The 26,727-nt window shown below is 43.9% G+C and overlaps 1 non-coding gene and 1 pseudogene across 2 annotated transcripts in view; one reads left to right on the top strand and one right to left on the bottom strand.

The window, feature by feature from the left end:
* Positions 1-26,727, bottom strand: part of LOC143856252 (protein yippee-like) — a 58,353-nt pseudogene that overhangs the window by 11,019 nt on the left and 20,607 nt on the right. The gene's annotated exons all lie outside the window — the stretch shown is intronic.
* Positions 12,671-12,771, top strand: LOC143856863 (small nucleolar RNA R64/Z200 family). Its single transcript, XR_013238405.1, has one exon. It is a non-coding gene; the product is annotated as a small nucleolar RNA R64/Z200 family (small nucleolar RNA).

Genomic DNA, 26,727 nt, shown 5'->3' with positions numbered 1-26,727 from the left:
AGTCCCTCTGAGCTGATTGCGGTGGGATTTCAGAATTTTTTGAGGAAGCCTCTTGTCTTTGCGCTTTCTTTTTTTTGTCTTAGGGGTCTTGGGGGCTTCGGGCCTGCGTGCCTATTGTCCTTACTCCCCTTTTTGTAGGCCTTTGGGCCAGGAGGAAGTGGTTTATGAATGGCGCCCTTCTTTTTCCTGTTTCTGATGTGTGTTTTCTCCTTACGTGTTTGCTTTTCTTTTACATGCTTGCTTTCTCGCGCGTTTCTGAGCCCTTGTCGCTGCGTTCGATATTTTGGCCCGGTGGTATTTTGTATGGGGTATCTGGTTGTACCTTTATGACGGGTTCCGAGCTCTTTGCCATCGAACGTGGTTTTTTTCCATCTTGTGGAGGTGTATGCCGGGCCCTTGTGACGAGGCTGAGCTGAAGGGCTACGATCGTAGGGCCCTGGGGGCTCAGTATTTTCAATCAACTTCCTGCGTAAGTAACGGGTGGCCGGTTTTCTGATGGTATTTTTCTCTCCTCGCTGTTTTCGAGATTGCATGTTGGAAGTTTTCTGATAACTTGCCTTTTGCAGTCCCAAAGTTATGCCAGGAGGATGGTGCAGTGCCTTCTTGAGGATGAGGTTGAGATAAGTGCTGCGGGGGAGCTAAACCGGCAGTTACGCGAGGAATTGGACAGAGCCCGGGCGGAGAGAGCGACCTTTGATGACACTGTTGCTCAACTCCGGGAAGATCTCCGGGTAACTGTGGAGGGGAGGAGCCGTGCGTCGGACAAATTGGTGCTGGCTCAGCGAACTCATGCCCGGGAATTGGCGAAGGCACGGGAGGAATGGCGCGACTCTGCGGAGTTTTTTAAGGCTGCGGCTGCGTTCAGCGTGGATATTGAGATTGATGCGTTTGCTGAATGCCGGCGGCGCGTTCAAGAGGTCGATCCTTCCTTCCCTCTCGATAAACTGATGCATGAGTCTGAGGTTGATCCTTTGCCGGTACCGGCGGAAGTGGTGGAGCCGGTAGGAGAGGAGGTGGCCGCCCCGGTGGATCGCGTAGTTGCCGAGACTTCCGAGGGGGCCCAGTGATGTTGTGAATGCCTCGGGGGGCTTGCTCTTTTCTTTTAATGTTCCTGGTTATTTGGTCTGTAATAACTTTTGAACTACCTATTTTTTTGTTTGGTATGTAACCGTATTGACATCTCTGCATATATACGATGCGCTGCGAGGTTTTCGAGTTCTTGCTGTTGGTCCTCAGGCTTTTGCGAATTTTGTTGGTGAGGGTATTCTTAGTGCACCCCGTAGGGCGTCTGTTTATGGGAGGACTATCTTCCCCTCGAATGATCAGTTCGGGGTTAATGGGTCCCGCCTGCCCTTGAAGGGGGAGGTCTTTTTTTTCATGGGGAGCGTTTTAGGGTATTCTCGGGGGGATCGGCCCCGATGTTACCTCTGTCTCACTCCCTGTTTTCTTTCGGGTCCCTCATTTATCGTGGGCCGGAAAGTGGAGATGTACGCTGCTTTTGTAGAAGTGCTTTTCCATTAATTTGTTGACAACGATACATCTTTGCTTCTAGAACACAAAAAAAGGAAACCAAAACACTTGTCATATTTTTAAAAGAAAGACACGGAACTTACCCTGTCGTTTTACTGATAGAACTTTCGGAGGTTGTCCATGCTCCAACTGCGAGGGACCGGGGTCCCATCGAGGCGTTCTAGTTGGTAGGCCCCGGGTCGAAGTGCTCGAACGACTTTGTACGGTCCTTCCCATTTGGGTGCGAGCTTACCCGTGTTGCGGGGGTCTGATACCTCCGCACGCCGTAGCACCAGATCTCCGGGTTTTACCGAACGCTTTTTTACCCGGGCGTTGTAGTATCGTGCCACCTTTTGCTGGTAGGAGGCGGTTCGGAAGAGGGCTTGCTCTCTTTTCTCGAGCACGAGATCGAGGTTGTTCCGGAGGAGTTCGGAATTTCCCTGCTCGTCGTAATTCGCGGTGCGGAAGCTAGGGAGGCCAATTTCTAGCGGAATGACCGCTTCGGCCCCAAAGGTTAAGCTAAAAGGGGATTCTCCAGTTGCGGTCCGTGGTGTTGTTCGATAGGCCCAGAGGACGCTAGGGAGTGCGTCCAGCCAGTTTTTTCCGGCTTCTCCCAATCTCTTCTTGAGACTTTGTAGCAAAATCTTGTTGGTTACCTCGACCTGCCCGTTGGCCTGCGGGTGTGCTACGGAGGCGAAACGGTGTTCGATGCTTAGGCTATCACAGAATCTGCCAAATTCGGCGCTTGCGAACTGGGGACCGTTGTCTATTACAAGGGTCTTTGGAATGCCGAAACGGCAAACGACGTCGTGATAGAACTTCTCCGTCGCTTTGGAATTGGGTTTCACCCCGGCTTTGACCTCAACCCACTTGGTGAAGTAGTCGATGGCGACGTATAACATTGTATGCCCCCCGGGGGCCTTGGGGAATGGTCCGAGTAGATCCATGCCCCACATGGCGAAAGGCAGGGGTCCTGCTATCGCGGTGTACGGTGTAGCCGGTTGGTGGGGGGTGGTTGCGTACCTTTGGCATGGGCTGCATTTTTTGACGAATTCCTTGGCGTCCCTGAGGACCGTGGGCCAGAAGTAGCCCTGCCTTACGATTTTCTGGGCTAGGGTCCTGCCGCCTCCATGGTCTCCGCAGATCCCTTCATGTACTTCTCGTAGCGCGTAGTCTGATTCGGAGGGTACCAGGCATCGGAGGTACGGCCATGTGTATGACTGTTTGTAGAGCCTGTGCCCGTGGACCACGTAATGGGCGGCTCTTGCGGTTAGGCGGCGGGCTTCCAGCTTATCTGCGGGTAGTATACCGTCTTTCAGGTATCGTATGATGGGGTCCATCCAGTTTGGCCCCGGTGGAATCTCCAGAACTTGTATCTCGTCGATGCTGGGGTGGGGTAGGATTTCTGTGAGCACGGTGCCGAAGTCATGGGTCTCTTCGGCGGCCATTCTTGATAATGCATCCGCTCGGTTGTTCATGTCTCGCGGCACCTGGAGGATCTCTACCTCTCCCATCCCCTGCAGTTTCTCTTTTACCTTGTGGAGGTATTTTTTCATTCTGAAGCCCTTGGCTTTGTATATTCCGTTTACTTGGTTAACGACAAGCTGTGAGTCGCTATAGACTTTCAACTTGCCCGCGCCGAGCTCCGCGGCTAGACTTAGTCCTGCTAGTAAGGCTTCGTATTCGGCCTCGTTATTGGAGGCTTTGAAATCCAACCTGAGGGCATATTCCAGTGTGAACTCTTCTGGGCCGTGGAGGACCACTCCCGCTCCGTGTCCTTTATTGCCGGCGGAGCCGTCAACGTGCAGGATCCAAGGGGTTTCGTTGTTGTGTTCCGAGGAGTCCTGCATCCCGTCGTAGCAAACCGTGTGCGCAGTGGGGCCCTCGCCGCTCCCCATTGTGGCTGGTTCTTCGGCCGGGGCCGTGAATTCCACTATAAAGTCAGCGAGGGCTTGAGATTTGATAGCCGGCCTTGGGCGGACTTGTATGTCGAACTCGCCCAGCTCGACGGCCCAACTTACCATCCTACCCGAGGTCTCTGGTTTTTGGAGAATCTTCCTGAGGGGCTGGTCGGTTAGCAGGACTATGGGGTGGGCCTGGAAGTAGGGGCGGAGCTTTCGAGCGGCACTGACGACTGCGAGGGCGAATTTCTCTATGTTCGAGTATCGGATTTCTGCACCGTGGAGAGTCTTGCTCACGTAGTACACAGGGTGTTCCTTTTTGTCGCTTTGTTTGGCCAACACCACGCTTACTGCCGTGGGGCTGACGGCCAGATATAAAAATAGCTCTTCCCCCGGCTCGGGTTTGGCGAGTACGGGCGGTGTCTGGAGGTATTGCTTCAGAGAGTCGAAGGCCTCTTGGCAGGCCGGGGTCCATTCGAATTCCCGTATGTTTTTTAATTGTTTGAAGAAGGGTTGGCACTTCTCTGCTGATTTGGGCATGAATCGGCCGAGGGCCGTGATCCGTCCTGCGAGCCTCTGTACTTCTACTGCTGTCGTTGGGGGTTCCATGTCTAGGATGGCCTGGATTTTTTCTGGGTTGGCCTCGATCCCTCTTTGGCTGACCATGAACCCCAAGAACTTTCCGGAAGTTACCCCAAAGGCGCATTTCGCGGGGTTCAGCTTCATTCGGGCTCGTCGTAAGGTGTCGAAAGTTTCCTGAAGGTCGGAGATGTGTCTGGCGGCTTCCAGGCTTTTTACCAGCATATCGTCGACATACACCTCTACGTTCCTTCCAATTTGCGTTTGGAATAGCTTATTCACGAGCCGCTGGTAGGTGGCACCTGCGTTTTTTAACCCGAAGGGCATGACAGTGTAGCAGTAGACGCCCTGATCGGTGATAAACGCTGTTTTCGGGATGTCTGGCTCGTGCATTTTGATCTGATTGTAGCCTGAGAACGCGTCTAAGAAGGTGAGAAGTTCGTGTCCGGAGGTGGCGTCGATGAGTTGGTCGATGCGCGGGAGGGGATAGGGGTCTTTTGGGCAGGCCCGGTTGAGGTCGGTGAAGTCTATACAGGCCCGCCATCCTCCACTAGCTTTCTTGACCATCACGACGTTTGACAGCCACTCGGGATACTGGATTTCCCTGACGAATCCGGCTTGTAGCAGTTTTTCCACTTCGGCCTTTATGTGAGTTTGGCGCTCTACTGCGAAGTTCCTCTTTTTCTGCCGGACGGGTTTAAGGGCGGGGTTCACATTCAACTCGTGGACGGCCATTTCCATGGGTATCCCGGGCATGTCCTTGGCGGACCATGCGAACATGTCTTTGTTTATTCTGAGGAAGTTGATCATCTGGTCTCGCAGGGGGCCTGTTAACATGGAACTTATCCGGACTTGTCTCTCCGGCTGATCTTGGGTCAGGGGGATGGAGTCTAGCTCCTCGGCGGGCTCTCCTCTGATTGCGCGAGCCCGCTGCCGAGGGTCTTCACTGCCGATTGTGAAGTTTTCGGCTGGGGCGTTGGTTCCTCTCAGGCTTGCCGCGTAGCACTGGCGTGCTATCATTTGCTGTCCCCTGACCTCTCCTACTCCGTCCGGAGTGGGGAATTTCATCTTGAGATGGGGGGTGGAGACTACGGCTCCCAAGTCTCTGAGAGCAGGGCGCCCAATGATGGCGCTGTAGGTGAACGGTATGTCTACGACCAGGAAGGTGGTCAGGATGGTTTTCTGCAAGGGGTACGCCCCGAAAGTCACGGGCAAGTCGATCTTGCCGTCTACCTGTACGGATGCCCCGGAGAAACCGTAGATGGAGAATTCCGCGGGTCCCAGGCTTTCCCTGCCCAGTTTCATTTCTTCGAAAGTTTCGAGGTGTAGCACATTGACGGAGCTTCCTGTGTCCACCAAGATTTTTCCTATATCGAAGTTGGCGACGACTAGCCTGATGACCAGTGCATCGTCATGCGGGACTTGTAGCCCGTCGAGGTCTTTGTTGGAAAAAGTGATGATCTGGTTTTCATGGGGCGGATTTGTTCGGGCCTTCTTGGAAGGTATATCCATGGAGAATACCCGTTCCGCGTATGCCCGCCGACCGGCTGTTGTCGGCCCTCCCGCCGCGGGCCCACCTGCGATGATATTGATTTTTCCTATGATGGTAGGCGGTTGCTCGCGAGCCTGTGGCTGTTCGGGGGGCTCACCTTTTCGGGGGCGCTGGTGGCGGCTCGTGTCGTGTCTACTGCGGGATCGGCGTCGGCTTCGTCAGTGATGCCTACTGGGGGAACGGTGTCGGCTTGTGGACCGGCGGCGGTTTGGTGACCAATGCCTACCTCTGGGTTCGTCGAGCGGGCGCTGGGCCTCGCATGGGCTTTTGTCAGGACTCCTGAGGTACTGGTTTAGGTGTCCTTCTTCGGCCAGCCTTTCCAGCTGGAGGCGGAGGTGGAAGCAGTGGTCAGTTTCGTGGCCGTGGTCCCCGTGGAATTCGCAGAATTTCCTGGCGGACCTCTTCTTTGGATCTGTGGCCATTTTCTTGAGGGGGGTCAGGAGACCCTGATCCCTAATAGCTGATAGAACGTGGGAGAGGGGGAACTTTAGCGGGGCGGTTCCCAGCCTTTCGAAGACGGGGACAGGGTTACGGCCCGTCTGTCTTTCATCGGTTCGTGGCCTTATGGCCCTTCGGCCGTCGCTTTTTCTTTCGTCGGGGCCGGGCCGATTCTGTTCTCGAGCGCAGGCTTCTTCTGCTCGGACGAACTTATCAGCCTTTGATTCAAGCTCCTATAGGTCCCGCGGGGGCTTGAGGGTGAGGTGCAGCTTAAGATTCGGATCGGTGGTGGCATGCTTTAGTGTGGCGACCGCTATCTGGACGTCCATGTTGGAGAGTTGGGCCAATTCGGCGTTGAACTTCAACATGAAGTTTCTTAGGGTCTCGTTTCTGCCTTGGCGGAGGGCTAGGAGGGCGTCCGCAGGATCATGGCGGAGGCGGTTGTTGGCGAACCTTGTGCTGAACTTTCGCCCGAATTCGTGGAAGGATGCGATGGAGTCGGGCTCCAATCTCATGTACCAGTCGTTGGCGGTTTTTCTTAGTAGGGATGCAAAGGCTCTGCACATGAATCCATCTGACGCGCCTCGAAGCGTCATTACTCTCTTGAAAGTCTGGAGGAACTCGAGGGGGTCCGTGCTCCCGTCGTATAGACCGAAGCGGGAGAGGTCTGTGCCTGCTTCTGCGGGGGTCTTTAAGACCTCTGAGGTGAACGGGGATGCCGTTTCCCTTTCCCACTCATCGAGGATGCCGTGGGCGTAGGGTTTTTTCATTTCTAGTTTTACCTCTCGGATTTGCCTTTGCAGGTCCGCTATTGGATCCAAGCTGGGCGGTTGTGCCGAGGTTGCAACTTCTTCTGCCCGAGCCAAGGGCGGTTCCCGGAGCTGGGTATCTTGGACAGGGGGGGCGCGGCTGTTAGTAACCTGTCTCCTGCTGCCTCGCTGGTGTCCCCCGGCTGCGTGGGGCAAGGGGCTATTTGTTGATGGGGACGGCGTTCTGCGAGTCGGTGCTCGCTTTCGCCGGGGATGTCGTTCCCCTGACTGTTCCTCGTTGCCTTCGTCGTAGGCTTCTGTCCGGTCCTGTGTCGTCCCGGGCTTTTTCGAAGCCGGAAGAGGCAAACGCTGGAGTAGTTCGTTGCGAAGTTCGTTGAACATCTCCATGGTGGGGACCATCTGCGGCGTGCTAGAGGAGGGTCGGGATCGGTCCGAAGGCGGTGAGTTTCGCTCTTGGGAGCTTGAGGAGCTGGCTTGTGCGCGCTGGGCCTGACTCCTGGTTATTACCCCTGTTTCTGGCTGTTGGGTGTGGTTTCTCATCGCCATAAGGCGTTCAGTTACTCGACGAGTCCCACGGATGGCGCCAATATGATGGCGTCTGGATCCGGGTCTGCGATCGCGCGGTCGGTAGAGGGCCTCCGCGGGGTCTGCAATCACAAACAAAAAGGGGGTCAGGGGGTCCGGGGTGGGTCCCGGACGACCACTTCGACACCCAAGTCAGATCCTTCGACCAGTCAATATAAAGAACAACTAGAAAGGGAAGGGGTTTTGATCAGGGTTACCAGGGCCGGTGCGCGGGGACATTTCTGGGTGCATAAATGAGTGAGTCGGAGGGGACTAGCAGGGAGGGCAGGATGGGATTCCTGGCCTCCTCTGTTGTTGCCTCGCCTCTTTTTCCGGTATTGCGGGGTGGAGGATGGGTGAATTCCCTGCTTTCGGGGGTAAAAAGGAAAAAGGGTCCCCTTCTTCTTCCTTTCCCTCCCCTTTTAAAGGGAGGTGTGCGGCCCTTTTCATCATTATGGAGGGAAAAACTTCCTTTGCAGGATTGGGCCGTCCCTCTGCCTCGCCGGCGCGTGTGGCTTTGGCGGCCATTTCCTTCCCTAATTTGTGATGATGAGGCCTGGGTGGTGAGAGGGCGACACGTGTCATGAATGTGTGGTCTTTGCCGTTTTCCAACACCCTTCTTCATGATGGTTGGGCTCTGCTCGTGCATGGATGACACGTGGCGATATCTGGGAGCGTAGCCGTATTTGTGCCCCATCATAACTAGAGAGAGAGAGAGAGAGAGAAGAGGGAGAGAAGAGGGAGAGGGGGGAGATAAGAAAAGGGGATGTGATGGAGATGAGTGGTGCCATGCTTGGCAATGACCAAGTGTTGGAGTGAGGGCGTTAAGAAATCAAGACTGACAACCTGGAGATGAGTGCCGAACAATTTGAAGACTTATCTCCTGACCTTGGCATCTCTTCAGATGATGGAAGTGTCATAAAGGGAGATCTCTATGCACAGTTCCTCTTGGTTCTTCGGGCATTGCAAACATAACCATTCAATAGAAAAAGAAATATAAACGAGAATAAAAGATCCACCAAGAATTGAACTTGGGGAAACAGTCTATCAATATCCTCCCACATTTATGTCACTGAAACGATAATTAATAGGGGAAGAGAGAGATGGACAGAAAAGTATACCAGCTCTATAAACATAGCAGACACTGGAACTAAAACGAGCATGAGAAAGTGAATTGTTTCATCTCTCCTTTGCTTTTGGTTACCTTGAAGGGCTTAGGTAGAAATCAAGACCCAAAGAAATTAATGTTGAAGATAAGACTCTTTCTTTTTCTGTTTTGGTGCAGTTTCAAATTCCACCCATCATAAGAAATGGAATGGGAAGAATATTAACTTGTGACCACCCACATGGGGCGAGCTTGACGTCCATGGCCAAAACAGTCTATCAATATCCTCCCACCTTTAAATCATTGAAACAATAATTAATAGGGGAGAGAGAGATGGACAGAGAAGTATACCAGCTCTATAAACATAGCACACTGGAACTAAAACGAGCCTGAGAAAGTGAATTGTTTCATCTCTCCTTTGCTTTTTGTTACCTTGAAGGGCTTTTAGGTAGAAATCAAGACCCAAAGAAAATAATGTTGAAGATAAGACTCTTTCTTTTTCTGTTTTGGTGCAGTTTCAAATTCCACCCATCATGAGAAACGAAATGGGAAGAATATTAACTTGGTACCACCCACATGGGGCGAGCTTGACGTCCATGGCCAAGACCACAAGCGATGACCCCCACCTTATGTGATGATAGAGACGGCATCGAATCCAGATGGGAAAAAAAGGTTCCATTGTTATTCAAGAGATGGGGGACTAAGGAAATTGGATGAGGCAAGGTGAAGGTCCAGTTGAATCAAACAATCTCATCATCAAAGACCATATCCAACTTAATCCGACAGTTTTAGACAAAACCCTTAGAGATGTCATGTCCATCTACTTCTTCCACTTTTAGTCAAGGTTTTAAATTTAGACCGAAATCCGAAATTTCGGTCCAAACTTTAGGGTTTCAGTTGAAACCGAAACCGAAATTGGGTAAACTCGAAACGTTACAAATTTTTGAAATTTCAAATTTTCGATCGAAATTTCATTTTCCCCCCAAAATTTAAGGATTATCACCAAAAAATCTGGATTTTATTCATTATTTAGTATTATCCCGAAATTTAGGTAATTTAGCCGAAATTTTGTACGGGACAAAATAGTATTTATTTGATTTCGTCCGAAATTTCGAAATTTCCAATTTCGGGGAGGAACAAAACGCATTCTGAACCCGAAATTTAAAACCTTGCTTTTAGACTCTCTCTCTCTCTCTCTCTCTCTCTCTCTCTCTCTCTCACACACACACACACACACACACATTTACACATTCGTGATTTTCATCCATGTTCTCAATTTGTTTATCCAACTGTGTACCATAAAAGAGCATTTTGGAAATTCTACAAAATACTCCAACAGACAAATGAAAAATACAGAAGAGGGTGGATGTTAAAAAAGGTGGCATAAATATTATCTACTCATTATGTGTGTGTGTGTAGCGAGAGAAGAACAACTCCGATAGTTTTTCACAAAACCCTTAGAGATGTCTTGTCCCTCTATGTCTTCCACTTCTCTCTCTCTCTCTCTCTCTCTTTTCCACATTCGTGTCTTTCATCCATGTTCTCGACTTGTTTATGCAATTTTGTACCATAAAAGAGCATTTTGGAAATTCTACAAAATACTGCAAGAGACAAATGAAAAAATACATAAGGGGGTGGATGTTAAAAAAAGGTAGCAGAATATTATATACTCATATATATATATATATATATATATATATATATATATATATATATATATATATATATATATAGCGAGAGAAGAACAACATAATCTAATGTATTTGTTAAGAATGAGATTAGGGTTAGAGGAGAGGAAGAAGAAGAGGAGCAGAGAAGTTGGGAAGTCTCCACTAAGGACCTCCTCATGTAAATGATGTATATATATAGGCCCATTAGGGCAACATGAGTACAAAGACTATAATACCCTCACTACTACAAGTAATACCTAAACTACCCTTACATGCTCTTCAACGCCCAGCCTCAAGCTGGAGTGTATACACTATGGAACTCCAGCTTGCTACAAGGGAGACTACACCAGAAACTAAAAAGTACAACAAAAAAGGACCATACATCAAAAAGGTACAATAAGCCCATACACAAATCCAGCTTGGTAAAACACTCCTCAAGCTGGTGTGGTGAATACATAATGAAAGCATAATACTAAAAAGGACAGCAGCGCCCACAATAAACAGAATCGTGATCAATGGCCATAAAAAGAGCATCTTAGAAATGGGGATTAGGATTAGAAAGAGAGGAAGAAGAAGAGGAGTGAAGGATGGAGAGTCTCCACTAGAGAGCTCTTCATGTAAATGATGTATATATGCGCCCAAGCTAAGGCAACAATGTACAATGACTACAATACCCTCTACACTATAAGTAATGACTAAACTACCCCTAATACATGTTATTCAACACTCCCCTCAAGCTGGAGTGTATATAATATAAAGCTCTAGCTTGCTACAAAGAACTACAACAACTAAAAAGTACAATAAAAGACCATATATAAAATAAGTACAATAAGCACATACACACATCCAGCTTGGTATAACACTCCTCAAGCTGGTGTGGCGAATACATAACGAAAGCATAATACTAAAAAGGACAGCAGCGACCACAATAAACATGACCGAGATCAATGTCTATCAAAAAGAGCAGCTCCCCTGAAGTAGCACAATAACGAGAGCGATCAAACTGGGCCTCCCCCTGAATGAGAGCACGACAAACAGATCCGCATATCACGAGCAATGGAGGCATCATGGCAGGAACAACTACGATCCAGCAAACAACACACCAACGGTGCATACAACGAACATCGACGAAGCTGCACAACGCCAACTGAAGAGGATAACAACCCACGGGGAAACCAGCAGAGACAAGGTCAATGGAAAAATCGTCGTCTAGAGAGAAGGGATGGAGAGAGGAAAAGGAATAACCAACCGACGATGGGGAAACCATCGTCTGGAGACTAGGTCGACGGCATGAACATCATCACCTTAAGACAAGAAGAAAATGAGGGAAAAGATAAACCAACCAACGATGGGGACACCATCGTTTGAAGACTAGGTCGACAGTATGAACATCGTCACCTGAAAAGAGTCAACCAACGATGGGGAAACCATCACCCGGAAAAGAGAGGTCGACGGAAAAAGACCGTCGCCGATAAGAGAGCCGACCAACGATGGATATGGAAGCCATCGCCTGAAAAATGAGGGAGAAGATAACCAGCCAACGATGGGGAAACCATCATCTGGAGACAAGGTCGACGACATGAACATCGTCGCCTGAAAGAAGCCAACCAACGATGGGGACACCATCGCCCGGAAAAGAGAGGTCGGTGGAAAAACGAAGACATCGCCTGTAAGAGACAAGACATAAAGCCAAACAACACGAAGAGATAAGGCATAAAGCTAGGGTTGCAACTTAGGTCGGGTTTTACCCGACCCGCGTCAACCCGAGCCGAAAATACACAGGGGCAGGTTTCAAAATCACAGGCTTCGGGTAGGGTCGGTTTTGGATTTCAAAAACCCGATTTATTCTCGAGTCGGGTCGGTTTTAAAGCAGGAAAACCCGGCCCGACTTATTTACCCGACTTTTTGTTTTTCACTACAACGGATCTTATTTTTCATCTCTTTCCTCCTTTCCAAACCTGAACCCTACTTTTCGTTTCTCCCTCTCTTTCCCGGCGAGACTCTGCAACAGCGAAGCTTTGCGATCGTCTCGTCTTCTCTCCCTCTCCGGTCGAGTCAGATTAGAAGTCTCTCTCTCTCTCTCTCTCTCTCTCTCTCTCTCTCTCTCTCTCTCTGCAGCAATGATTTGCCAAAAAATCTGAAAACCCTCTTTCTAGGTTGTTCTTTTCTTGTACGATATTTTCCTTTTGGCAGTTCTTTTTTGTTTTTCGTTGGTAACAACTAACAATGGAGTTGATGATGAATCTTTTTTATCCATGTTTATGAATAAATCGTGATTGATACATTTTTCTTCTTATCTACAATAATAAGAGAAGAGAAAGATACCAGAAAAGCAAGAAAAAAAAACCCCCCTATGTTAGCTACCATGGAAAATAGAATTTTTTAAGGGTTTTCCTTTTGGCTCAATGATTGAATGTCATTAAAGGCAATATAGTATACACGCTATTCTTAAGATGATAAGGGATCAAAACAGAGATGAGGATATGAGAGCTAATTTTTATTTCTTCTTTTATTCTTTATTCTTTCTTCGTTTGCTTTTTTTGTGATTTTTGTTTTGTGTTGCTTGGTTTCATTTTTGTTATCTGCTGGGAATCTGGGATGGATTATGAATATCTTCACATGTCAGACTACAAAGATTTTTCACAAAATCAATGACAAGATAATTTCATTTTCTGGGCAGAAGTTTTGATTTTGATTTCATTTCCAATGTTTTCATACTACGTCATCTTGGTTTATCATTAAATACACATGTTATTACGTGACCATGGATGATTCATGTCGGTTCTTGGGTTGCCTGATATTCATTGTGTTCAACTCTCAAATCATTGCCATCAAATTTACAGTATGCCCTTCTATTTTTATGGTAATCAAAGCGCAATTTTGAAATTGACTCGTTGTACCTTAATTGCAGATTATTCCGAGTTCTTCAGTATCATGATAAGAAGTGTAGTTTTAATAATTTATCTGCCCCATGTTCCTTTACATTGTTTACACCTTCATTTGTTCCCAATTGTTGGATCTAACACAACTAGTCAATCCTGTAAAAAGAGTTAGTTCTCGACAGGTTAGAATAAAAACAGAGACAAGCCATCGGGTTTCAATCACCATGTTTAAATGAGCAGGTTTAACCATTTAAACCTGTAGGTTTAGTATGAATGGACAGGTTGGAATAAAAATCAGGTTTAGGGTGAATTTGTCACATGGACATAGTTTAGCGTGCATTAGGATAAGTTTAAATCAGGTTTTTAGATAATCTTATCAGCATAAATCAGGTTTTTAGATAATCTTAGAGTGAATTAGGACAATTTGGAACAAAAAAGAGATAATTTTTCGCGACAACATGGAAAAACCCGACCCGACCCGACCCGGGGAACTATCTTAGGTAGGGCCGGGTTTATGAATCATGGGTTTTCTAAAAAAAAACCCGGCCCGACCCGACCCGAGTTGCAACCCTACATAAAGCCGGAAACTAATGCGTAAAACTATGTCAAGAGAAGACATGAAAGAGAAGACACATGACGAAGAACATAAGGAGAACATCATGTACTGTCCTTGGGCAAGACTACATGAGCCCGGAGATCACAAGACAAGGAAGACAATATCAAGGCCACACGAAGAGATAAGGCGTAAAACCGGACAACACGAAGAGTCATGAAAATAAGACCACTCCCTCAAGAAGACAATACTAAGACAACAAAGAGGATAACACTCCCTCAAGAAAAGACCACAAAGAACAACATGATAACACTCCCCCTCAAGTTGAAGGTCGAATACCTTCAATTTGCAACAAAAACAAAGACAAACAAGGCGCAACACCTCTCTCGGACATTTCATTGAACACTTGGTGGGCACCTTGGAGAAGAACACAAAGAAACGAAGACAAACAAGATATCACAACTCTTTCGGACATTTCGTCGAACATTTAGTGGGCGCCTTTGACATCACACAAAAGAAATAGAAGACAAGGGAAAGAAAGAGATATAAGAAAACAACAACATGACAAGCATAAGGCAACAACAAGCTAACAATAAGAGAACAACAAGACAAGGATACAACGCACTCCATCCATGGAACTACACGAGGGTTTCGACAAAAAATGAATGACTTCAAGGCACCACACCTCTCTTAGACATTTCACCAAACACTTGGTATACACCTTGGATATAACACAAAAGACAGAATCGAGAGGAGAAAGGACAAAGATTAGGATGGGGTGGATGGGGAAAGAGACTCAAAACATGAAAGAAGGAAAGGATTTGAAGCATAAAGAGAGGTAAAAGAAACTGGAAAGATCCCAAAATGGGTTCTCAGCAAGGGTTGCCGCAACTAAGGAGATTTTCCTTCTTTTTTTCTTTTGGGATTTACGGCAACTCCAAAAAAGAGAAAATAAAACCAAGAGAATAGCCTGCGAGAGAGATAGAGAAAATGAGAATGGCGTGATGGATGAAACTCTTCTTCTTCTTTCTTCCCTAGGATCATTGCTTTAATAAAATGTTACAAATGGGGATTAGGATTAGAGAGGAAGAAGAAGAGGAGTGAAGGATGGAGAGTCTCCACTAGGGAGCTCCTCATATAAATGATGTATATATAGGCCCAAACTAGGCAACAATGTACACTGACTACAATAACCTCTACACTATAATTAATGACTAAAATACCCCTAATACATGTTATTCAACAGAGCAGCTCCCCTGAAGTAGCACAACAGCAAGAGCGATCAAACGAGGCCTCCCACTGAATGAGAGCACGGCGAACAGATCCGCATATCATGAGCAATGGAGGCGCCATGGAAGGAAGAACTACGATCCAGCAAGCAAAAGGGGCACAACAAAGGAACGTACAGTGAACAACGGCGAAGCAACACAACGCTAAGTGAAGAGGATAACAACCAATTGGGGAAACCATCAGAGACAAGGTCGAAGAGAAAACCGTCGCCTGGAAAGAAGGGATAGAGAGAAAAAGGATAAACAACCAACAATGGGGAAACAATTGTCTAGAGACTAGGTCGACGGCTTGAACACCGTCGCTTGAAAAGAGCCGACCTATGATGGGAAACCATCGCTCGGAAAATGAAGGAGAAGATAACCAATCCACGATGGGAAAACCATTGTCTGGAGATAAGATCGACGACATGAATATCGTCGCTTGAAGAGGCGACCAATGATGGGGAAACTATCGCCCGGAAAATAGAGGTCGATGGGAAAAGACCGTCGCCTGTAAGAGAGCCGACCAACGATGGATATGGAAACCATCGCCCGGAAAAGAGGGGATAAGGCATAAAGCCGAAAAGACAATGACTGACTAGGGAGCACAACAACACTCCCCCTCGGGTGAAACTACATGAGCCCGGATAAGATAAAAAAAAGAAACAAGGAAGACGATAACAACACTAAGGGGACGAACGAAGATCATAAAGAGAAGAAGATAACACTCCCCCTCGGGCGAGACCAAGGAAGCAGGATTCTTCCCTGGGAGCCTTCGATTCCCGTTTCGATTCCCTCTTTTGATTCCCACTCTGGCAACCTTGAGCAGGATTCTTCCCTGGGAGCCTTCGATTCCCGCTTTCGATTCTCGTTTCGATTCTTGCTTTCGATTCCCTCTCTGGCAATCTTGGGCGAGATTACATAAACCTGGAGATAACAAGACAAGGAGGACAATATCAAGACAACACGAAGAGACATGAAAGGAAGGTAGACTGGAAAAAAAAAAAAAAAAAACAAGACAACACGAAGAGACATGAAAAGAAGACAGACATGAAAAAAAACAAAACAAGACAACACTCCCCAAGAAAAAGACAACAGAAGAACTACATGATAACAATACAACACTCAAGTTGAAAGTCGAATACCTTCAACTTGCAGTGAAAAGAAGACAATCAAGGCACCACACCTCTCTCGGACATTTCATCGAACACCTGGTGCGCGCCTTGAATAACAACCCAAATGAAGAGAAAATAAACAGAATTGGAGCGAGTTTGGGTATATTGGGAGCCATTTGGCTTCCCCAAATGGGATGGTGGTGAAAAAGTATGGTCGAAAAGGAGATTTAGGATTATGAGTTGAGAGTGGGAGTTTTGAGTGGAGAGCCAAAGAGCCTAAAAAATATAGAAAAGAAAAAATAAAGGGTTGGAGTAGAGATTAGGTTAATGAGAAAGAAGAAAATAAGCCAAATAGGGTTCACTGCAAACCAAAAGGGGGTTTACGACAAAGAAAGACAACCCAGATGGGTTGTGCGCATATGCGCACACCATAGACAGATAGAGAGAATCCGAGAATGGAGAAAGATTTTCTTTTTTTTCCGGTCAAATTTACGGCAACCATGAACATACAAGTTAGGTTGAGGTTCACCGCAAGAGAGAAAGATAGCATAGAGTTCTTTTTTTATGTGTGAATATGAGATTAACTACTTTAATTGCTAGGGGAGATGGAGAAATGGAGTGTGATTAGAGTTTTTAGGGGTTTTGTGGTTGAGGGAAACCCAAAACAAGGTTTTACGAAAAAGAAAGAGAGATTTGAGAGATCTTTGAAAGATACAACCAAGGAAAGAAATCTGGAGTGGAGAAGGGTGCGCACAAAAAAAGGGGTTGTCCAAGACTAAGAGAGAGATCTCCGAAAAAAAAAGGTCAAAAAAGATGTAAGGAGAGATAGAAATACGAGAAAGTCTAGGGAGAGATTCTTAGGATTGTGGGGAGAGATTTTAGGGTTTGGAGAGGATTTGGGCGTGGATTTAATTTCTACGGCAAAACTGAAATCGTAATAGAGAGAGCCATGGATGGCATGAGGTAAGATAAAGTCTTCTTCTTTTCCCTTCCCATAGGATCTTTGCTCTGATACCATATTAAGAATGAGATTAGGAGTAGAGAAGAGGAAGAAGAAGAAGAGAAGATGGGAAGTTTCCACTAGGGAGCTCCTCATGTAAATGATGTATAAATAGGCCATCTAGGGCAACATAAGTACAAAGACTATAATACCCTCACTACTACAAGTAATACCTAAAGTACCATTACATACTCTTCAACAGTATAGGTAGGAAATGTCCTACGAGAATGCATTATTATATCAATTAATATATCATGACACGCAATGAGTAGGACCAAAAACTAAAGGAAATTCAAAACAAGAATGGTTTGTTTCTAACACCTCCGAGTTTTAGTCAAGGGTAAGCCAAGTCAATTTACCAACTTTGCATGATCCTTGTCTGCTTGGTACACATTTTGGTCCTGCTTCACAGATAGCATGACACCCATATTACACGGATTCTTCTGAATGGGTGAAGTACCCATGTCAGACATGAATCGGATTCCAATACTTTGAGATTCTCTGCAACACTTCTAGATATCTTTATCTAGTTCTTTCTAAATACTATTACCATAACTTTACAATTACTGCATATTTCGAGTCTTATCATCCTAATAGCATGTTTTTATATGGACTTAAAATATTATATTTACTTATTCCATTTAAATTTCAATATATTACTTGTTATAACCATATTATGAAGTAAAAAATTAAAATTTGAGAAAAGAATAAAAAATTTTGGCCAATCCAAGAATCTTTCTTTTTAAGGTTTGACGAATCCGACACTTGATATTCGTGTCAGATTCCGACACGCGTACCGTACTGATGCAACATAGCATGACACAATCAAACATTTTTTTGGTAGGTAAGCGATGCAACATAGCACGACACCTATGACCTCTAGGTTGAGGTACAAAGTCTAAACCATTGAGCCACAAGCCCAACCCCATGACACAATCAAACATATGACTGGTCCATTTCTAGCACCTTTATGTTTTAGGTAGGGGGCTGGCCAAGTCAAGTAACTTTCCAAGCATGGTTTTAAATTTTGGCCGACACGCGTACCGTACTGATGCAACATAGCACGACACAATCAAACATTTATTTGGTAGGTAAGCTATGCAACATAGCATGACAACTATGACCTCTAGGTTGAGGTACAAAGTCTAAACCATTGAGCTACAGGCCCAACCCCATGACACAATCAAACATATGATTGGTCCATTTCTAGCACCTTTATGTTTTAGGTAGGGGACTGGCCAAGTCAAGTAACTTTATGTAAGCCCAAGGGTACATCCCACTCTTCTTTTGAGGACCAACAAACCCAAATTGATGGTAGTTTGCTAATGGCTTCTCTAGTGTTGTGTTTTAGACAGATTTCATTCAAGTCAACACTTGAAGCTAGAAGAACAAGGGCTAGTCTTGGAGAAAGTCAAGTATTGGTGGTTAACCTTCAAGCCATATGGTGTATTGAAGAAACAAGGGAACCACAAGCACAAGAACATGTTCAAAGATTATCTCAAGACAAAGGAAGTCTCATACAAGCACCCAAGAAGATTGAAGATCAAGAAGACTCAAGGTTCATATGTTTGGAATGTATAGGAGTCCTCTTGGCACTTAATGTCTGCATGTTTTGATGTTTTCAAATCATATTTAAAACCATTTTTCTAAGTGTATTAATGTATTTGAAACCACATGTTTAAAGCCCAAAGACCAAGGCCCCCTAAGTCCCTCCCACAAGTATTTTAAAACAAGTTTTTAAAGCAGGGCCAGTCGACTGGGATTGGCCGGGCGACCGCAGGATGCTACCTGAATTCCAGGGCATCTCGAAATTTATAGGGTCGGTCGACCGGGCCAACTCGGTCGGCCGCGGGATGATTTCTCAATTTTGAGAAATCATCCAGGTTGGTCTCCGCGGATGACCGCGACCCCCTCGGTCGACCGCGATATTGAATTCAAGCCAAAATATTTTTCCAAACAGGTAGTCCTCGGCGGGCGACCGCGGAGGCCCGGTCGACCGCGCCGGTTCGGCGAAAGAGCCGTTTGAACGTGCCAGTGGTAGGTGCAACTACCCCACCTACCTAGTTTTATTACGTCTTTGCCATTGTGGGTTTCTAAATCAACTATGGCTTAAACATCTTGAGAAACCCCATTTCATACCTTTTGAGCATTTTTCAAACCCTAGAGGTTTACTCTTTGAAATCAAAAGGACCCTTCTTCAAAATCTCTTGAGCATTCAAACTTGCATTCATTTCTTGCCAAGAGGTTCTCCCTAAGCTTTTAGTTTCAATCATTGGAAGGTTTGTGAGCTTTGAGAGTTGTATACGCCTACAAGAGGCTTGAGTGTGTTTCATTTTCTTTTATCCTTCTTTCATTTGCTTTTGAGATTGTACAGAGGAGTTTCTTGCTTCAAGGCCGGAGTTCAACGAAGAAGAACGTCCTTGGAGGTGAATTTGTAATACAAGGGTGTGTCCTCTTGTTGAGGTGGTGAATGTTGTACGCTTTGTGAGGCGGCGTCAATGAGTCTCATCATAGTAGAGAAAATCCCAAGGAAAGGCGAAGTACTTGGGTGGTGGAGTAGGTCAAGTTGTGATCGAACCACTATAAATCATTGTGTGGTCTCCTTACTCTTTTTCTTCTCTCTTGTGATGTTGGTAATCTCTTTGCCCTTTATTTTGAATATAACTTGAACAAGGGATAGAACTAATTAGGCTAATCTCACTTGCCCTAGCTTTTCAAATAGAAAAATTTGAAAACACAAATTCACCCCCCTCTTGGCTGTTGCCCTTTGGGATTTCATTTGGTATCAGAGCTTTAGGCTCTTATAGAGATTTTTAATCTAAAAATCTACAAGAGAAAGATCCATGGCAACCGAAGAGACCTCCTCGTCTATTCCCCCTCCTCTTTCAATAACTTCCTCCGGATACATGGAGGGTCATGCCTCAAATAGACCTCCTTATTTCAATGGATTAAACTACGGATATGGGAAAATAAGAATGGCATTTTATTTAAAATCCGTAGACTTTGAAATTTGGGAGCTAGTCCAAGATGGGTACATTGAACCCACAACGGATAGGAAGGAATGGAGTGCCGCCGACAAGAGAAGGGCTACATTAGACGCCAAAAGAGTGACACTAATATTTTGTGCTCTCTCTCCTAAGGAATTCAATAGAGTCTCAACTTGTAAGACGGCTAGGGAAGTTTGGACCACACTTGAGACAACCCATGAGGGGACAACTCAAGTGAAGAAATCTAAAGTTAATATGCTTATAAGTGATTTTGAAGCCTTTTGAGATGCATGAAGAAGAGTCCATCTCCAACATGTTCACAAGGTTTACTAATATTGTAAATGAGTTGAATGCTTTAGGAAAGACATATACAAATTATGAATTGGTCCAAAGGCTCTTAAGATGCTTCCCGGACTCATGGGATCCAATGATCACGACAGTAGAGCAATCAAAAGAATTGGACTCTCTTGAACTAGATGATCTCGTGGGTAACCTCATCACTCATGAGATGAAGATGAAGAAGAGGGAAAGCAAAAGAAAAGGGAAAAAGGAAGAATCAAGAAAGAAAGATGTGGCTTTCAAGCCAAGATTGACAGTGAAGAAGAAGACAGTGAGAGAGAGTTAAGTATGGAAAACTTAACTTCAGAAATGGCTCTCCTCTCCAAAAGGATCTCTAGGTTTGGGAGATTCAATCAGAAAAATAGGAGCTCAAGAAGGAGCACCTCCCCAAAGAGAGATAAAGACAGAAGAAGAAGAGACAATAATGATGATCCTATCCGGTGCTTCGAGTGTGGCAAAGATGGTCATATTCGTACTTATTGTCCGTTATTGAAGAAGGAAGATACAAGCAAAGGAAAAGATGACAAAAAGAAGAAGAGTTTTGGTGCTAATTGGGATGGCCTAAGCGACACATCAGAGAGCAAATCAAGTGGATACGAGAAATCCAACTTTGTATGCTACATGGCAAGTGATTCCTCCAAGCTCAATATAAGTCAAATCTTAGACTCTTTAGTTCAAAGTAGTGATAGCAAATATAGTAGTGGTAGTGAAAGCGATAACGAAAATGAACAACCTACCATGAATGAATTAATAAACACTCAAAAAGTCAACAAAGCACTACTTCTTGAAGTTTCCAAAAATCAAAAATTGAAGAAGTCCAATGAAATGATTACCAAGGACTTTGGAAACTTGAAGAATGAACGCGATGAAAAATCTTCCTTAAACGATAAACTTTTCATGGAAAACACCTTGCCTAAAGGGAAGCATGAAAATTTAAGGTGTAAATTCGATCACTTAAAAGAAGAGAATGAAAAATTGTATATTGATATTGAAAAATTATGTGATGAGAACAAGAAACTTAAAAGTGACAATGATAAACTTGTTCTTAAGACATGCATGTGGAAAAGACAAAATTGATGAGATTTTAGCAAGCAAGGTTTCTATTGGGAAATAAGGTCTTGACTACCAAGAGCCCCAAAAGAAAGTTACTTACAAAAACAAGTTTGTAAAGTCTAAAACCCCTTGCAAGAATTTCAACATCTATTCCCCTACATGCTATTTTTGTGGAAAACTTCGACATTACAACTCTGCATGTAGAAAGAGAAAATTATCTAAAATTGTTTGGGTAAGAAAAGATTGGTCTTTTGATACTAACATTGGATGACCCAACATAGCTTGGATACCTAAGGGCAAGACCTAAATCTTTCTTGTAGCGGTGTTTGAGCTCAAGATCCACAACAAACAAATGGTATTTGGATAGCGGATGCTCAAGACACATAACAGGTGACCCCACCAAATTCTTAAGCATTATCATGAGAGACAAAGGGCATGTCACTTTTGGAGATAATGGCAAAGGAAAAATCATTGGGGAAAGTACTATTAAATTCAAAGACCTTAGCATAAAAAATGTGTTTCTTGTTGAAGGCTTGCATTAAAACCTGCTAAGTATTAGCCAACTATGCGATGTTAATTGTGAAGTTTTATTGAAAAACAACAAATGCATAGTTAAGAAAGAAAATGAAAGCAAAATCAAATTTGCAGCGGCGAGAGACGAAAGTCTATATTCTTTGGTCCTAGAAGAGCTAGACGACCAAGACATGAAATGTCTCTCCTCCGTTGACGACAATTCATGGATTTGGCACAAAGGCTAGGCCATGCGAATATGGATCTAATGTCGAGACTTGCCTCAAAAGAGATTGTGAAAGGTTTACCAAAGTTGAAATATGAAAATGATCTTGTCTGTAAGGGTTGTCAACTTGGTAAACAACATAAAGATTCTTTTAAACCCAAGCACATCATATCTACTTCTAGACCATCACAATTATTGCACATGGATTTATTTGGTCCGATGAAAACATGTAGTCTAAATGGTAGAAGACATGTGTTTGTAATTGTTGACGATTCTCGTTTTACTTGAGTTTGTTTTCTTGCTTCCAAAGATGAAACTTTTGAAAAGTTTGTACTCTACGCAATAGATTACAAGTTGAAAAAAGTTGCAAGATTTCAAAAATTAGAAGTGATCATGGAACCGAATTTGAAAACATTCACTTTAGTTCATATTGCAAAAAACATGGAATTGATCACAACTTCTCGACACCTAGAACCCCACAACAAAATGGTATAGTGGAGAGGAAAAATAGAGTTCTTCAGGAAATGGCTAGGTCTATGCTTCATGACAAAAATGTTCCTATAATTTTTTGGGCAGAAGCCATTAATACGGCTTGTTACGTCATAAATAGAGTCATGATTAGGCCTCACACTCACAAAACACCTTATGAGCTTTGGAATGATAGAAGGCCAAATATTAAATACTTTAAGGTGTTTGGGTGCAAGTGTTATGTCTTGAATATCAAAGATAACCTTCACAAATTTGATGCAAAATCCAATGAAGGAATTTTCCTTGAATACTCTACTAGAAGTAAATCATATAGAGTATTTAATAGAAGAACACTATGCGTTGAAGAAGTCATTCATGTAAAATGTGATGAACATAGTGACGAAATGAAGAGATCACATGATGATGAAGATTACGAAGTTACCCCCCGAAACACAAACCAAAACGAAATTGAAAATGAAGTGCCTGTTGATAATATCAGTGAAACCTTAGAAACACTAGAGCTAGAAAGTCATCCTAAAGAGGTTGATGATCAAGGGAAAGGGAAACGGATTCTATCCAGTCACCCAAGTACTCAAATTATCGGTGATACCTCTCAAGGAGTCAAAACGAGGTCTCCTTATAGAAATGTGTGTGAGTTTGCTGCATTTTTGTCACATAGAAAGCGAATATAGATGAGGCGGGAAAGATGATTTTTGGAATTTTGCCATGCAAGAGAAAGTAAATCAATTCGAAAGAAACAAAGTTTGGAAATTAGTTCCTAGACCTAGAGATCATCCCGTGATTGGCAGTAGATGGGTCTATAGAAATAAGTTGGATGAACAATGGGAGATTCAAAGGAACAAAGCTCGATTAGTAGCCAAGGTTACAATCAAGAAGAAGGAATTAACTATGATGAAACATTTGCACCCGTAGCCCGGTTAGAGGCCATTAGGATGCTTCTTACATTTGCTTGCCATAAAGGATTCAAGCTATATCAAATGGATGTCAAGAGTGCATTCCTAAATGGATACATAATGGAGGAAGTTTATGCTGAACAACCTCTCGGATTTGAAGATTTCAAATCTCCTAACCATGTCTATAAATTGGACAAAGCCTTGCATGGATTAAAGCAAGCTTCTAGAACTTAGTATGATAGGCTTAGTTCATTCTTATTAGACAAGGGCTTTGATATGGGTAAGGTTGATAAAACCATTTTCATCAAACGTCAAGGAAATGACATACTCATTGTACAAGTATATGTTGATGATACCATCTTCAACAAATGAGAGTATGTGTAAAGAGTTTGCTCAATGCATGCAAGATGAATCTGAAATGAGTATGAAGGGAGAATTCAAATATTTCTTAGGTTTACAAATTCATCAATTGAAAAATGGCATATTCATTAATCAAGAAAAATATACTAGATAATTGCTAAAAAAGTTTGGGATGGATAGCTCTCCAACAAAGCCGACTCCTATGAGTACATCCACCAAACTAAGCAAAGATGATCTCGGCCAATCTATTGATCAAAAGAAGTATAGGGGTATGATAGGGAATCTACTATATTTGACTGCTAGCCGACCAGACATTATGTTTAGTGTTTGTTTATGTGCTAGATTTCAGTCAGACCCTAAGGAATCCCATTTGCAAGGTGTCAAAAGAATATTCAAATATCTCAAGGGGACTCCTAGCCTAGGTTTATGGTATGAAAGTTGCAATTATTTTAACCTAGTTGGGTATTCGAATGGTGACTTTGCCGGATGTAGAGTGGATAGAAAAAGTACAAGCGGCACTTGTCAGCTCCTTGGTAGATCCCTTGTATCTTGATTTAGTAAGAAGCAAAATTCGGTCGCCTTATCCACTACAGAGGCCGAATATATTGCGGTAGGAGCATGTTGCGCACAAGTCCTTTTGGATGAAGCATACCCTGGAAGACTATAGTCTAAAATTTAATTGTGTTCCAATTCATTGTAACACAAGTGCGATCAATCTAACCAGGAACCCTAGTCAACACTCTAGGACAAAGCATAAAGAAATAAGGCATCATTTTCTTAGAGATCATTCACAAAAATGTGACATCAATTGAGTATATTCACATTGATGCTCAACTTGCTGACATATTCACCAAACCACTAAGTGAAGAGAGATTTTGTGATCTTAGAAGTGGTTTAGAATATGTGGTCACTTCAACAGGTAAACGAATTTTAAACTATGCATGCATATACATATATTCTATATACTTAATGGTTGTGTGCTTAGAGTACATGGCCATGATGTTAATTTAATTTTTTTTTAAATCTACTCAATTTGTACTCTTAGTCTTCTTACTTCGTAAGATGGAGAGTGTACACTCATTTTCTAATTAAAATATTTAATCAGTTGGCTTATTGCCTCATCAAGACCATGAACATGTCTATTTTCTTGATTAGTACTATAATTACTTAGGCATGTATTCTATAAAACAGGAGGAAAAAAAGGTTTAAATAAAAAAAAACAAAAAAATGGGGAACTCTCACTTGTTTTATCTTTCCCCATTCTTTTTTATGTGACGAAAGGGGGAGAAGGGTAAATTAATTATGTATGCATGTATGCTCTCTCTCATTCCATTGTTGTACAACATGCATATGATTTCATTAAGTCACCATGTTAGCTCTACGTATGCTTATCTTGTGCTCATTGTTATATGCTCTAAATAATTACATAAATATCTAAATAATCAAAATTATGATAAGCATATATTGAGAGGGAGGCAAAATTTGCATAAATGTTTTATTAAGGGGGAGCCTCCAACCCCATAATCAATTTAGGTTTGTCATCATAAAAAATGGGGAGAATGTAAGCCCAATGGTACATCCCACTCTTGTTTTGATGATCAACAAACCCAAATTGATGGTAGTTTGCTAATGGCTTCTCTAGTGTTGTGTTTTAGACAGATTTCATTCAAGTCAACACTTGAAGCTAGAAGAACAAGGGCTAGTCTTGGAGAAAGTCAAGTATTGGTGGTTAACCTTCAATCCATATGGTGTATTGAAGAAACAACGGAACTACAAGCACAATAACATGTTCAAAGATTATCTCAAGACAAAGGAAGACTCATGCAAGCACCCAAGAAGATTGAAGATCAAGAAGACTCAAGGTTCATATGTTTGGAATGCATAGGAGTCCTCTTGGCACTTAATGTCTGCATGTTTTGATGTTTTCAAATCATATTTAAAACCATTTTTCTAAGTGTATTAATGTATTTGAAAACACATTTTTAAAGCCCAACAAGGCCCCAAGTCCCTCCCACAAGTATTTTAAAACAAGTTCTTAAAGCAAGGCCGGTCGACCGGGATAGGCCGGCCGACCGCGGGATGCTACCTGGAATTCCAGGGCATCTCGAAATTTATCAGGCCGGTCGACCAGGCCAACTCGATCGGCCACGGAATGATTTCTCAATTTTGAGAAATCATCCAGGTTGGTCTCCGCGGACGACCGCGATATTGAATTCAAGCCAATATATTTTTTCAAACATTTAGCCCTCGGCGGGCGACCGCAGCAATAAAAATTTTGAAAATAAAAAAATAGGCCCTTGATAAGGGCGGGCGACGGCGCCGGTTCGGCGAAAGAGCTGTTTAAATGTGCCAGTGGTAAGTGCAACTACCCCACCTACCCAGTTTTATTACGTCTTTGCCATTGTGGGTTTCTAAATCAACTATGGGTATTTAAACATGTTGAGAAACCCCATTTTATACCTTTTGAGCATTTTTCAAACCCTAGAGCTTTGCTCTTTGAAATCAAAAGGATCCTTTTTCAAAATCTCTTGAGCATTCAAACTTGCATTCATTTCTTGCCAAAAGGTTCTCCCTACGCTTTTAGTTTCAATCATTTGGAGGTTTGTGAGCTTTGAGAATTGTATACGCCTACAAGAGGCTTGCGTTTGTTTCATTTTCTTTTATCCTTCTTTCATTTACTTTTGAGATTGTAAAGAGGAGTTTCTTGCTTCAAGGCCGGAGTGCAACGAAGAAGAACGTCCTTGGAGGTGGATTTGTAATACAAGGGTGTGTCCCCTTGTTGAGGTGGTGAATGTTGTATATGCTTTGTGAGGCGGCGTCAAGGAGTCTCATCATAGTAGAGAAAATCCCAAGAAAAGGCGAAGTACTTGGGTAGTGGAGTAGGTCAAGTTGTGACCGAACCACTATAAATCATTGTGTGGACTCCTTACTCTTTTTCCTCTCTTGTGATGTTGGTAATCTCTT

The sequence above is a fragment of the Tasmannia lanceolata genome, unplaced genomic scaffold (assembly GCF_043159265.1).
Source record: "Tasmannia lanceolata isolate RefF3 unplaced genomic scaffold, GAP_Taslan_0.1 ptg000023l, whole genome shotgun sequence".
In the NCBI taxonomy this organism is placed as follows: Eukaryota; Viridiplantae; Streptophyta; class Magnoliopsida; order Canellales; family Winteraceae; genus Tasmannia; species Tasmannia lanceolata.
This window is presented reverse-complemented; position numbering and strand designations above follow the sequence as displayed.